Here is a 15414-nt window from a genome sequence, read left to right as displayed (position 1 = left end):
AATTTTAGAAGTATAATTATAGAATTATATAGTACTTTAGTATACTTAATCTAAGCCAAAAGGCCAAGAAGCAATTATATTGTACTTTAGAGAGTAATAGTGTGACAGTTTGAAATTCTTTAATGAATCCCAAAAAGAGTAAGACTATGTTTTTGAACTAATCCTTTCCTGTGGGTTGAGACCGTTTTGATTGGACTATGTCAGTGAGGCCTCACAGGCTGAGTCTCTACCCTCTTGCTTAGTCTAATATAAATGGAGACACAGAGAGACAGGCACAGGAAAAGGGAGTGTAGCATTTTTGGTCATGCCATGTGAGAGGGTCTCTAGATTGTTTATGTAAAAACCCTCTGAGAGTCTCAGGAGATGAACTCCTCCACATGCCTGATCACCACGTGGTAGAATGCCAGAATCACCAGTAGCTGACTTTGGTGAGAAAGCATCTCTGATGGTGCCTTGGTTTGGACATTTCATAGCCTTGGAACTATAAGTTTTACCCAAATTAAATTCCTATTATAAAAGCCAACCCATTTCTAGTACTTTGCCTTTGGCAAACTAAGACAAATAACAACAAAATTTAAAATTTTAAAACTATAATAAATAAATAAATAAATATATAAATATAAATATATATATATATATATATATATATATACACACTTTTTTTTTAATGAGTACTGAAAAATACAGACTGGTTTTACTAGTAAGGGTTACCTGGGAACCTTAGGGCTTATCAAAATTTCATTGGTGGGAAGCAGATGTGACTCAAGTGATTAGGCTCCTGTCTGCCATATGGGAGCCCCTGGGGTTGGATTCCCAGGGCCTCCTGGTGAAGGCAAGCTAGCCCACGCCACTGTGGAGAACTGAGAGCAGACAGCGAGCACAAAACAACAAGGGTGGGGGTGGAATAAATGAAGTAAAATAAACCTTTAAAAAAAAAAGTTTCATTGGGGAGGCAAGAGAGAAGCCAAAATGCCACAAGCAGGGAGATAAAACAGTAGGAAAAAATTTGTACACAGCAAACTTGGCTTTCAAGAAGAGTGGCAGTGAAGGAAGGTAAGATAGTTTCTCAGTTCCTCTCTCTGGTTTTTAATGAAATGAGAAATTTTTATTAAGCAAAAAAACTGTTCCAAGATGGGAGTAGCATTTTGTTTTGTTTAAGGGAACCCAATGCAGAACAACAAAAGTTCCTGCTATGGTTAGGCTAAAGGGGATTTACTTTATAGATGGCTGATTACATCTACAATGAGCAGGGAGATTGCCAGTGGCCATGAAAGATACTTTATCTAATCAGTTGAATGCCTTAAAAGGGGAAATGACTTCAGCATTCAGAAAGAATTTCCCAGCCAACATCTCCTGGAAACGCATCAAGTACCTTCTTCCGACTTTCACTGGAGCCCCTGGTTTGCAGCCTCCCTGTGGAACCTGGACTTATGAATACAGCTCGCTAAGCATTACATAACTCAACTGAAATTTATCTCAACTTTGTCACCAATGACCTGCATGGGTACAAACTGAATGGATAATTATCTATCTCTTCTCAGCCACATTTAATCACCAATTTCACACACCTGCCCAAGCCTTTCCACTTGAAAGTCTCTTCCCTGGGCTTTCTTGTGCTGTGACAACACAATCTACCATTTTCTTCCTTCTTTACTGCCACTCCTCAGTCTCCTTCACTGTCCTCATCTCTTCTATCCGAATCCTAAATGGTGGGGCACCACAGAGCCCATTCTCTGTCCTTTTCTCTTCTCTTTAAACACCATGGACACCCACCCCTATGATCTTATCAAACCCCATGGCTTTAAATACTTATTTGCATATCTATGAATATCAAATTCACATCTCCAATCCTGAACTGTTTGTTTATTGGACTCTGACTTGCCCAAAAGTCTTAAGTTCAGCTCCATATGCATGTCCAATAGGCATCTCAAACTTTATAATCCCCCAAATCTTGATTTTCCTTTCTACCACCACTCCTCACTCTGCCAAAACTTCCCCGGTATATTCAATCTCAGCAAATGGAGACAGAAAGTTCCACAAGAACCAGGATCTGGCTTGTCTCTTTGCTACTGTGTCTCTGGCACCTGATAGGATAGGTCTATAAGTGTTTGTTGATATAATTGAGGGAAGGAAGGAGAATTCATTTGTCTCTGAGAGTCAAATTATTTTGTAATACATAAGTGATCAGTCAGAGGTCTAAGAGGTCATTCAGGATCCACAGAGATTTACATAGATCAAAGTACTCAATCCTCAAGAAGTTTCTAAATCCTGTTTATTTGGGGGTGGGGGGGAAGGAGGGCAGGGATTAAATTGGGACTGAGTGAATTCTATAGCAGAAATAATCTTCCCTCACTTTACCCAGATGTTCAGTAACTTTCCTGAGATCATATAGCAAATTCTGTGGGTCTGAACCCAGGCTACCAGATCATGGTTCAAGCTCACATCCAGTGCTTTTTACACTATACCTTGACTGGAGCTTCCTTTCTCCAAAGAAGATCAAGATGAGTATCAGAAAAGAATAACCTAATTCTGTTATCTATTCACTCTTAAGAATGGAACTCTCTTCTTCAGGCACATTTGGTATAATGTACCAAATAAAGAGGCAGCAAACCAGTTGGTATGCTGGTATCTTCATGTCCCAAAAGAAAAGTTCTAATAAGGATACAAATGAAAAATAAAATTGTCCTTATCTAATATCAACAACAGCAGCTAACATTTGAGTGTTGTGCTAGAAATTGTCCAAAGTGCTTCCTCTGTTTTAACTCCTGTCCGAGGCAGGCTAGCTTAGAGAATTAGAAGACGAATCTAAAACCTGGCCATGGAATTCCACCTGGAAATCCCCTGAGAGAAATATTCCACTAGAAGACTGCTGGAAGAACCCCATGAGAATCCTCCATTTAGAATGAGATTTTGTCGGTAATCAAGGGAAAGCCACAGATATTCTCAAGGGACCTTATTGCAACTCTCCACCACTGGAATTGACAGGTGGGGTAATCAATCAAAACAGCAAACATCTGGAACCTCTCCCCAAAACATTAACAAGGAGAGAAAAAAATTAATAGTTTAAAAAGCAAGCACAGAGGCTAAATAGCCCCTTCTCTGCCTGGGGCAATCTGCAAGTACACTTGGAAACCTGTAATCTATTATTTTCTCCCATTTATTTCTATTCTCCTCTCTCATTTCATTAATAAACTACTGGCCCAACTACATCAGCACATTCTTAAATTCTTTTATGTAACATAGCCAAGAACCTAGTGAAAATCTGGCAACATATATTGAGCCAGTCAGGAGAAGTAGGTACTCTTCCTCAATCCCTGTGAGGACAGGTGAATCTAACTATGAATTACAGGCTGTTCAATGCCCTCTTTTGGTTATAATTTTATTTTATTTTATTTTTACACTTTTTAAATTAAAGTTAATAGATCACAAAGAACGTTACACCAAAAAATATTTTAAAAGCACAAAAAACCTAAGAGGTTCCCACATACCACTCCCCATCCCCACCCATCATTTTTGTAAATTGTATTTTTTAGAAGATATATACATCACACAAAAAAAATGTTACATTAAAAAATATGAGATTCCGTAAACCCCCCTACCCTCCCACCCCACTCCTCCCACACCAACAACCTCCATCACTGTGGCACCCTCATCATACTCAGGGAACAAATTTTGGAGCACTGCTGCACCACATGGATAAGAGTTTACCCTGTAGTTCACACTCTCCCCCAGTACATTCAGCAGGGCACGGCAGGATATATAAAGCACAGAATCTGACCCTGCAATATCATTCAGGACAACCCAAAGTCCCAAAAATGCCCCCACATCACATCTCTTCCTCCTTCTCCCTGCCCTCAGCAACCATCGTGGCTGCTCTCTACACCTCAATGCCACAATCTCGTCTATGACTAGTCACAATAGCTCTACGGTAGAACATCAGTAAGTCCACTCTAACCCACATTCCACTCCTCCATCCTGTGGACCCTGGGATGGTGACATCCACTCTACCTCTAGATCAAGAGGGGGCCTAGATTCCACATGGATGATGGATGCAATTCCTCTGCTTGCAGCTGTTGGCACTCTTGATTCCCTGGTTATCCATTTTAAATGGGTTCCTCTACAGGCCCCACAGAACATAATCCCTGCCCAAGGGAGGGGGCCAGGGTGTGGGGCCCTTCCCCATCTCCACTGCACACTCAGGCTTGTTGGCCCTGACCCCAGGCAAGAGCACAGAACAGGGGGTGCAAAGCAACCCCCTACCGAGGCAGGGCGTTCTGGGCTGAGCTCCAGGCACAGCAGAGCCGCCTTTTCAGGCCTGGACAGGGTGTGTCTGCACTAAAGCCCTGGTTTTTTTAACAGCTGCCAGCCCCACTTCTGGTGCAGCTGCCAACAATTTCTCCCACCATCACCCCCTAGCGGCAGTGAGGGCAGAGAGCTTCAGGGCTTGCACACGCACCTTCCCGCACGTCTGCACCTTGCTGACCTGCCTTCCTAGCCACCACACCTGCCTCCCCAGTCCAGGATGGGGTAGGAAAGCAGTGGCAGGCAGGGCCAAGGTGGGTGCTGTGGGGTAGCCCATGTTCCCTTTCCCAGGGGGTAACAGACCAGGAGCTGTGTCCATAATTCACCTCAACTCCACATTTAATCTTCCAACTTCCTACAAATATGGCCTCTGCATGAATTCAAACTTATCTAGTTCTGTATCCAAGTACGCCTAGTTTCTGGAAAGTCAATTAAGTGATATAGGCTCTATAGGATTTGAGTATTCAGGAAGGATGCAGGCGGAATGTGCAGTTGAACTTGAATGTGGGCGATAATGTTAATTCAAGTTTACCTGGTATGTGAGCAGTAAGTTAATCCAAGCTTACTTGGTATTCAAACAAACCCCTAAACTCTAAGAAAGTAACAAAGAAAGTCCTTTTTGCAACAAAGCGCCGCTTGCCCCCCACTCCTAAATCCTCTGTATAAAAAGGACCTGGAAATATTGCTCCAGGCTGGGTCTTTGGGCAGAAGTCCACCAGGCCTGGCCAGCTATTAATAAACCTTCCTTCTCAGAAAAGTCTCACGCCCTGGCCCTCAATACTGCAATCGCAGACTTCTCTCTGCTACTACACTACTACTAAAGTTCTCATTTCAGTTTTGTAAAGTGCTTTGGAATGTCTTAGAAACGGAAAGCATTTGCTAGTGAAGTTTTGGGTCCCACCCATGGTACAGGGAGGTCTGTTCCCGAGGCTGTTGGCTGGAGCAATTGATCTCTAATCTCTTAATGATTAATGGGCTCTGATTGCCTGGTTTAGCTGCAAAAAAACCCCACACAGGGCAACAAATGAGGCCACTTAAGCCAGCCTCTTTTCCTAGGAAGAATCTCATATTCTGGGTGCTTCAGTTGGGGAAGGTAACTGCTCCCAGTGTCTCCCACTAACTGGCTGGGGTGCTTTGGTCTAAATTCCAGGTTCAGGCAGCTCCCAAGACCCAGTTTGGCCCCAGTAACACCTGGCAGCAAGGACTTGGTGATTTCTGGGATGGCAGGAACCAGAGCAGCAACTACAAATGTCCCCCTAGACTTAAGCGGCTCAGGTGCTTCAGTTTGGAGGGTAAATGTTTATAGTCAGTCTCAGACTCTGGCATGCCAGGTCAGCTGACGAACAAAACTGTTTTAGTTGCTTGGTTAATAAAAGTGCTTATCTTCTAGAATAATGGGCACACTCTCTAGCATTCCAGCAGACTCCCCACTGGGATATCTTCTCAGGAATTGGGAAAACTTGCCTACCAGTGGTCTACATGGCCACTGCATAGCCAAGAATGGGACCCTTGCTTCCAATGAAACCAGTGTAAGAGAAAAGGAGAGGACAAGCAGATTTGAGGAAAAGAAACCACATGGTCATGTTCTCTTAAAGAGATGAGGAGCTGCATCTCAAACTTCCACTGACTGCCTTTTAGAAACAGCCTTCTCAGTTTTATACTTGGTTGTACCTAAAAAGGCAAGTGATAGAGATCAAGATCTAGGCAGTTTACTAAACCTCTCTCCGGGAAAATAAGAAGCAGCCTCATATGCCATCAATTACAACTAAAAAGTTCCTAGAAAACGCTAAGGGTATAAAATTCTCTCTTCTGTTTTAATCTGTGCTTAACTTTGCATTTAAATTTTAAATCTGTGTTTAACTTTGTCAGAATGCTTGTGTCTAGGGAATCAAACTTGGGGTCTGCCTGTTACAAACTGGATAATAGTGAAAGATAACCTAAAAATTAGACTGTAAATGTCAATACTGTCTTGCAATTGAATTTGATGTATAAATCGCCAGTGGAATTAGTTCAACTGCTAGAAAAGGAGAAAAACTTAGCAAAGTTGTTACTAATAAAATTCTTGTGGCTTAGTTAATAAAAATGCCCAATTTGCTTTAAAGTAAGAACTTACTAGAAACTATTAACTAAAAGTTAAGATCATTATATTGGTGCCTTTATATTATTAAACAGCAGGATTATATCTGAAATTGCTATAACTGGGTGGATTTAGCCTAGACTTCAGCTATTGTAATGGTAATCCTCATCTAATTTACCTTTGTTTATGGTTACTTCAAGTCTAACTACACCTTTGCTTATGCTAGCTATTGTCATAGTAATTATAAACTGAGTTTGCCTTTATTTTTGGTTACTTCAGGTCTAGCCTCATCCCTTGCCTTTGCTTATGGTTATTTCATGACAAAATCTGCCAAAACTCCCCCTTCCCCTTCCTCACCCATGGCTCAGCGAAAGGAAAATTTAAGACACACCTTCTCCTGTCCCTCCACTGGCATTAGTGACTCTGCCTTCTCTTGAGATTCCAGGTGTTTGCTGCCTGGTGAAATTCTCAACCATTGGGGTTGGATGTCTACTCTTCCAGTCCATCCACTGAGGACTGGGAGTGGGGGCCTCCCACCTCAAATGTTGGGTTCCTAAAAGCAGCACTTCGTGAGAGAAACCAGTTTCCCTGAGGTCTCAATGATCTCAGTGAGTATATACTGGAATTAGTGTTGCTCATCCAAGGTCTGCCAGAGTCAAAATGGGAAACAAGTAAAGTTCTGAAGAAAAGGAAAATTGTATTTTAAAGCTTTGGGGACAACTTGGTTATAAGCTAATAGAGAACAAAATTCTTTTCCAAAACCATATCGTCAACAGTGCAGATGATGTAGAAATAGCCTTCAAAGAGATCTTTTAAATATTATCTTACAGTTAAACTTGTTTTGTAAGAAAGTGAAAATTTTAAGTGACAGTGAGTTATGTGTTTGTATCTAACTCTATTTGTGCTTGCCTATTTGTTCAGTGTATACTTTTATAACCAGGATAGTAATATCAAATTAACAAATAAAATTCTTAAAAAAGTTCTATTCAAATTGTAAAATCATATACATTTATAAATGAGAATAAATATTCCTGGAGCCCAAATTAGGCTGAGCAGGATGGAAAGGTCATATAGAAATCTGGATATAGAAACTATTGAGAAAGTGAAAAAGTTCTTCCTAAGCTCTTTAACCTATCCAGCCCCCAATGCCTTTCCTTTGCAAGAGCTTTGGGGGAAAGATGAGGTGTAACAGATTAAAACTCTATCTTCTAGGCTAGGGGATTGAAAATCATAGTTTGTCCTATAATTCCCCAATTTAAACCTTTTAGCAGCCTTAAAATAAGGGTGATTAATAATCCTATTACCAAATTTCAATAAGTAAAGAAAAAGGTCCTTGAAAGCTATGGAAAGATCTTTTAAAACAAATTAAACAGTTCTAATTATTTCAGAACCTAGCAGTTAGTATGCTTTTAAGATTATTCACAGTTTCAACTTATTTAGATTAGGTGTTATCTCCCTAGGTTTACAGAATACCAAGTAAATAAATTAGCATTATATGTATTAATCTTTAAGATGATTAAAGTTGTAAGTTCGTGTTTAATGAAATTAAGTTAAAGAAAGAAATGTAGTAAATCTCAATAGTTAGTAATTGTAATTTAATAAGCTTATTTACTTGTAAAGTAATTAGTCTATGTGATGATAGTTAGTTACAAGGAGCTTGTGAAAGCATCTTCTAAACTGAAGCATTTAAATGGTTAATTCCAGGAAGCCATTATTAATTAGAAACCTAAACTGATATTAATAACAAAAAGTAAGTTTATAACAGGGTAACCTTTTAGAGGCCACCTCAATCTGCACATTCCATTGGGAATCTTAGGTTTTCATAAAATAATAAAGAAGGTAGTTTTTCCTGTACTGCTAAACTAAAATACCTGTTAATTAATGTAATCATTGTAAAAGTGTAAAAGTAAAAAGCGAAGTGCTAAAAGTTCATTATGTTATACATTGCATTGTAAGTGTTTAGAAAGTGTATAAAGATTAAAAGATAGATTTCAGTATCATCAAACTCTCTTGTACCTTCAAAGCAGACCCTCAATACACTGCATTTTGCCTCTGCATTTCAGTTATTGACTAGGTTGGTCACTGACCCCTAAAACCATAAAAGTATCTGCTACATCTCTGGTTATGCTCCTGAAGTAGATGGCGAGTATGTTGCAGCTTCTGACTCCTGCAGCAACCAGCAATGGCTGGATATGGCCAGATGTACAATGGACATTGCCAACAGACTGGCTCTGTTTCATAGTGCCAAAGGGCACTACACATCAGGCCAGTGACCAGTGCAGTCTACCTTCCTAATCTCTCTCTAGGACTAACTGTGCTAGGCATGCTGGCTGTGTGAAGGGCATACCAAGAAGAGCAACAATTACCAGAGTAATGTGAGTAGAACTTAAACCAACACAACTGGCCTTATGGCCTGCCTGCTCCTGTGGAGAAATAACATGTATGGTATTGCAAACCTGGAGTTTAGATCTACTAATTGCAGCTCAAAGAGAAACTTATGCATTGATTAGTGCATTAGTTAATATTACATATTGTACTAATATCTCTCCTATTCTCTATGTATGCCTGATGAGTATGATGATATCTTTTCTATTCTAGATCATATGCAGAGAGAGATTGAATATGTTAAAAGCCCTGGTAAACTGGTTTTTTAATGGGACCATATAACTTCAAATGGGACCATATATCCTTTTAATGGGACCATATAACTTCAAAACTCTAATAAGTTTATTTCTTCCAGAATCAATGCCTTGTTAGCCATATAGGGATTTCATCTAATTTGACCCACAGTGCCAGATTCATCTTCCCCCAAACGTGCTAGAGTAGCCAGAGGGTTTTATACCTTGTCATGTAGAGCCTACTGCCCCTAACCAGCAGGAAGTAATTACTGAAGAATGACCATTGTCCTTTACAACCGTAAGAACAAAGGTATAAATCCTCTGAGGGGGGAGTTGAGACAGGCTTGTTTAGGGAATGAGAAGGCAAATCTAAAACCTGGCCATGAAATGCCACCTGGAAATCCCCTGGGAGAAAGACCCCACCAGAAGGCTGCTGGAAGAACCCCATGGGAATCCTCCATTTAGTACAAGATTTCATCTGGGATCAAGGAAAAGCCAGGGATATTCTTAAGGGGCCTTATCATTGAGCCCTTAGGGGAACTGACAGGTGGGGTAATCAATAAAAACAGCAAACATCTGGAATCCCTCCCCTGAACATTAACAAGGGAAGGAATAATTAATGGTTTGAAAAGCAAGAACAGAGGCTAAATAGCCCTTTCTCTGCATGGAGCAGGCCACAAGTACACCTGAGAACTCATTATCTGTTATTTTCTCCCATTTACTTCTATTCTCTTCTCTTATTTCCTTAATAAACTACTGGCCTAACTATACCTGCAGGTTCTTAAATTCTTTTATGTAACATAGCCTAGAGGAAGAACCAGAGGAAGTCTGGCAACATATCTGCACAACCATTATATGAGACACGTGCTGCCTCATTTACAAAATGCAGGTACTGGGCTAGATGATCCCAGATCCTTTCTGCCTCTACTAAACAAAGATAGTAAAATGATAATTTTTTAAAAGACTGAAAATGGAGGCCTCAGGCAAGATATTTTAGAACTGGGTGCAGGGCATGGTAGCTGAGCAAATTTACAAATGGTATTTGGTTGAAAGAGTAGCACGGGCAGAACACCCCATTCCCAGGGGGCTCCTCCTATTCTGAGAACATTTCTGGTCCAGGTCAGGAAAGGGTCTCCTCTGAGGCTCACAGGAAATGAAAGCCTGGAAAATGGATTCCATTTCCAACTGCCTTTTCTCTCTCTTGGCATATACTCTAGGAAAAAATGAACACAGTGACAAACTCATAAGAAAAATTTTAAAACTTCTGGTTTCAATTTCCCACACTTAATTCACCACTCCGAATACCAGGTCCCAACCACAAGTCCAGTCATCACCTCCTGCTCTTTACCGCCATTGCACCTCCACTCAAATGTGACCAGCAATCCAGAAGACCCACATTAATTATACCCTTTGTTCCCATCATCTTCAATCTCTTTCCTTCTTCACAGGGTACACACACATATAAAAATGCAAAGATTTCTATTGTCTTTATAAAATTTATACTTCCCTATTCTTTTTAAGTACCACTTTATTTTTCACCTTCCTTTTGTAGTCAAACTTCTAGAACTCTGCTTCTAATATGGTAGCCAGGAAAGTTTGAGCACTTGAAATGTGACTACTGTGACCAAGGGGCTAAATTTTTAGTTTAATTTTAATTTACATTTTAAAACTAACATTTGATTCAGTTATTAAAAACATTTACATATATCTGGAACAACTTGGGTATGTAAATCTTGTACTGTAAAATATGGAATCTAAATACAGATCAACTATTTCTGATGAAAATTTACCAAATAGAAATGCTCTACAAATCTAAAATATATACTATATTTCATAGGCTTACTAAAATGTAAACATCATTACTAATTTCTATATATTGATTTCATATTGAAATAATACTTTGATATACTGGGTAAAATGAAATATACTAATATGATAGGTGGCTTCAAAATGGCCCCTAATGATCCCCACCTCTTTGTATAAACCCCTCCAGTAAGTGTCGTCTAGATTTAGTGACTCACTTCCAGTGAACAGAATATGGCTAAGTGATAGGATATCACTTCTGAGATACTGTTACAAAAAGTCCAAGGTTTCTATCTTGGGCACTCTCTCTTGCTTGCTGTCTCTGAGGGAAGCCATCTGCCATGCTGTAAGTTGTACTACAGGAAGGCTCATGTGACAAGAAACCAATGTCTCTGGCCAACAGCCAGTGAGACTTGACGTTTGCCAAAAGGAATGGAGTGAGCTTGAAAGCAGCTCCTTCCCCTATGCCCCCAGACTAGACTTGAGCCCTGGGGACACCTTGATGGCAGCCTCACTCCCCCAGCCAAGAAGCTAGAGAACTACTGTACTTGGTCAACCCTATACCTCAGGTTAGAGCTTCTGGTGGTTTCACATACAGCTGCACTCTAAAGAATTCACTGCTCATGCCAAATGTTCTAACGACATTTATGAAACATCCTCTTCCAATTCCACCACTCAAAATCGTCTTTCTTTGAACACCTCATCCTTCAAGAACTTTTTTTGTTTTACCCATAGAATTTCCTCTATTTTAAATTCCTTCAGTATTTTGTTCATATTTATAGTATGACACTTGTATAAAGGCTTTTTGTTCACTAAATAGCCCTGATGATCTAGCATACCCACTACACTGTGTATATGCAGTGGCAAATCCAAAGGCAAGACACAGCTTCTGCCCTCTAGCACTTACAAGATGGTTGAAAGGGTAAAGCAAGCAAGTAATTAATAACATGCAGAAATAAAGCACCCTAAGCTATCCTGTGTCTTAAAATAGTTTCCAGTACTTATTTTCCCATATATTTTTATACAAGAATAGAAAAATTTGAGTCAGAAATCATGAACATTTCTTAAAAATTTTTGATTAGAGTATCACTTTCCCTGAGTGTGATTACTTCTGAAAGAATGGATCTATTTGCATGCAAATTTTATGAGGCTTGTTCATTGTTTGTCATATTATGCCCCTCCCAAATCCACCCTTATTACTACTTTCAGAACTTAGCAATTAGGAAAATTGAGACCCAGGAACATAAAAGAATATCTTTGTAATTCTAGGCCTTCAATGATAAGGTTAGCATGAGGAAATAAAGCTTTTGTTGTGACATAGTTATCATAATCCAAGAAAGGCACAGTGCACCCTGTATTCTAATTTATGCAATAAATAAGTAATGACAGGATTCTTTATATTTAATTTGGATCATAACTAAAAAACTGATATTTCTTAAATAAGATAATGCAGGTATTTCTAAATACACTGGTCTCTTAAGTTATATAATCAAATGGGCAATATTTCTCAGTCTGTTATACTTTGATGCATATATAAAAATCACTATGCAGGGGTATATGGGAACCTCATATTTTTTAACGTAACATTTTGTGTGATCTATGTACCTTTTTAAAAAAAGACAACAAAAAATCACAATGCAAAAAGAAATTTGCAAATATGTCTTACAAATTGTTCTCACTTCTTTTTTTTCCCAATGCTTTAATAAATATAGGCCAACTTTTGTTCACCTAGCCTAAATATAGTATATGTGTATATGTGTGTGTATACATACACTGAAAACCTTTTTTTCCTTGACTTTATTTAAAGAGGTATAGTCCAAGTAACTTCATGAAACAATTCTTAGTCTTCTGTTTTAACCAGATATTTATTCCAATAGAAAAAATAAAATTTCCTAAAAACAATTCTGGTAAGGAAAAGTTTAATATTCATTATGCTAGCCAGCCAATGAAATCTACATTACACAATTCACTCTCTCCACTCTCCCTCTACCCATCACCAGGTAAATTTATTCAGCATTTAGTGCTATCCCAATAACATTCTCAATTCCAAAAAATAGTTTCAACTCTTTATTTTGATTCTAATCCAAGACAGCTATAAAATAAAAACACCCAATAAGTCACATTTTATAATAGTCAATAGGCTGATTGTTTATTCCTGAGCATGTCTGTTATTAAAAAATTGAATCAATAAACTCTTAACCAAATATCTATCTTTTTAAAATAAAAGCTTTAGATAATAAATGTTTAATGTGACTTTTATTCTTAATTGGTGGTGGGATGTGGTTGGTATGGCAATGGGGAAAAAAAAAACCAGGGACACTAAATGCACACAATATTATCTTCCAACAACAATATTAAATATTCCAGAAAGGTCTGGGTGATAGAAAAAATATACATACACTCACAATTATAAAGGAAAAACATCTCTGTTAATTATGAAGAGTTACTGATAGAAAGAGCTTAAAGTTTCCAGTCTGTGTCTGTGTCTGGACCTACACATATTAGGTTATTTTATCTCTTTGGGACTATTTCTTCAACTGCAAAAACTCTGTCTAACATAGCTGCTGAGAGGGTGAAATGAGATTAGTTATGTTCACTGTCTAGCACAGTGGTTCTCAAACTTAACTACACAATGGACTCACCTGAGGAGTTTAAGAAAATATGGAGGAAAGAAGATGGATCTCAACTGACAGAGCATCCACCTACCATATAGGAGGTACAGGGTTCAAACCCAGGGCCTCCTGGCCCATGTGGTGAGCTAGCCCACACTCAGTGCTGCCACGTGCAAGGAGCACCATGCCAAGCACAAGGAGTGCCATGCCATGCAGGGGTGTTCCCCCATGTAGGGGAGCCCCACACGCAAGGAGTGCACCCTGCAAAGAGAGCCACCCCACGCAAAAAAAGCACAGTCCACCCAGGAGTGCTGACATAGCACACATGGAGAGCTGACATAGTAAGATGACACAACAAAAAGAGACACAGATTCCCCGTGCCACCGAGAATGCAAGTGGACACAGAGGAACACACAACTAATGGACATAAGAGAGCAGATAATGGGGGGGGGGAGGGGAAGAGAGAAATAAATAACTCTTTAAAAAAAAAAAAAGATTGAAGTGCTAAAAAGAAAAAGAAAATAAGGAGGCCTAGGTTCCACTATCCTTAAATTCTGACTGAATTAGTTTATAGGGTTGTCTTTTTTTTTAAGTTCTCCAAGTGATTGTAAAATGTTGTAAAGTTTGCTAACTTCTGGCATCTATTAAGTATGCAATTGTAATTAATGATAATCCCTCATAATAATTTTTTAAACTCTGAAACTGATGAAGGTTATTACATAGGTCAATCAAGTACATTTCAATTCAAGAAGGCCTCAGACTTGTGAATACAACAAATGTTAAGAGCATCGAAAAGCTTAGAAATAAATTTTCCAAAACTAAATCTCCACTGTTATTTTTTTCTTCCTTTTATCAGAGAAGGAAATTTCTTACAAAAGGAAGGAAAACATATTTCCTCCAATGTTTACTTTTTACTAAGGTATAATTCATATTAAAATATGCACAAATCAGAGTAAATACATTTTTACATACATATACACTAAAGTAACTACTACATACATCAAGATATAGAATAGAAAAATGTATCTCTAAATTTAAAACTAGGCATAAAATTTCTCATACCTGCCCCCAAAATGTCACTGCAAATCCAATTTGTGTCTGGGTTTTCCTAAATATCTTACAGAGGCTGTTTATTTTACACAAAGTTAGGAAAGTCAAACATCAACAAGAAGAAAGAAAGGAAAGCGACCAGTAGAAATGGGCAAGTCAAAAGTGGAAACATGAAATTAATCAAATGAAATGAGCAAACTTTAAAAATCAGACTTGAAAGCAATGTAAACAGTAAGTTGCAAGACAGTCAACAATATTTATTGGGTACCCACTGAGTCCTCAGTTCTATATAAAGAAAGAGTGGGCAGATTACAGAGAGACCAGAGCAGTTCCTCAGATACAAGTGCCCTACAAATGAATTGAATCACACTAAACAATGAGAAAGAGAATCTTAATGGGCCCTCCAAAACATATGCATTAACTGAGTATTTATCCAGTTTCAGCAACTGTGCCAAGTATTTTACTTTTGTACCCCTAACTATACTATTCTTTGTTTGAATAGGACCTTATTATAATTCATAAACCTTTATAGAAATTATCAAATAATTTATCTCAATAACCAACATCTCAAACCTGCTTACCTACTGTTCCCTATGATCTGGGCATAACCTTTTGCCTGGTATCAAAAGGCAGTACACTTGGGCTCAGCAGTCTCTGTTAAAAGCTTCTTTGCACTTTGTGTTTGTAGCCTTACAGCCAATGTATGTGGGAGAATTAGTTTACTGTAAGAAAATTTATTCAAACGGTAATAAAAATACAACTGCCCTATAATTAATAAATGAAGAAATTAATAACAAAAGCATGGAAAGGAAAAACTGAAATTTATTTATACCTCTCTTTTCTTTACCACTTAAAATATAAAAAGTTTTATTAAAGATATATTTCTACTTAAAAAAAAAAAAACTTAATCACAGGTTGTTTTCTCTTATTATATTCCCTGAAGCAATAAATA

The 15414-nt window shown here is 38.5% G+C and overlaps 1 protein-coding gene across 12 annotated transcripts in view; it reads right to left on the bottom strand.

Annotated features, from left to right (window-relative positions):
- Nucleotides 1-15414, bottom strand: part of COBLL1 (cordon-bleu WH2 repeat protein like 1) — a 167405-nt gene that overhangs the window by 68871 nt on the left and 83120 nt on the right. The window lies entirely within an intron of this gene.

The sequence above is a fragment of the Dasypus novemcinctus genome, chromosome 7 (assembly GCF_030445035.2).
Source record: "Dasypus novemcinctus isolate mDasNov1 chromosome 7, mDasNov1.1.hap2, whole genome shotgun sequence".
NCBI lineage: Eukaryota > Metazoa > Chordata > Mammalia > Cingulata > Dasypodidae > Dasypus > Dasypus novemcinctus.
This window is presented reverse-complemented; position numbering and strand designations above follow the sequence as displayed.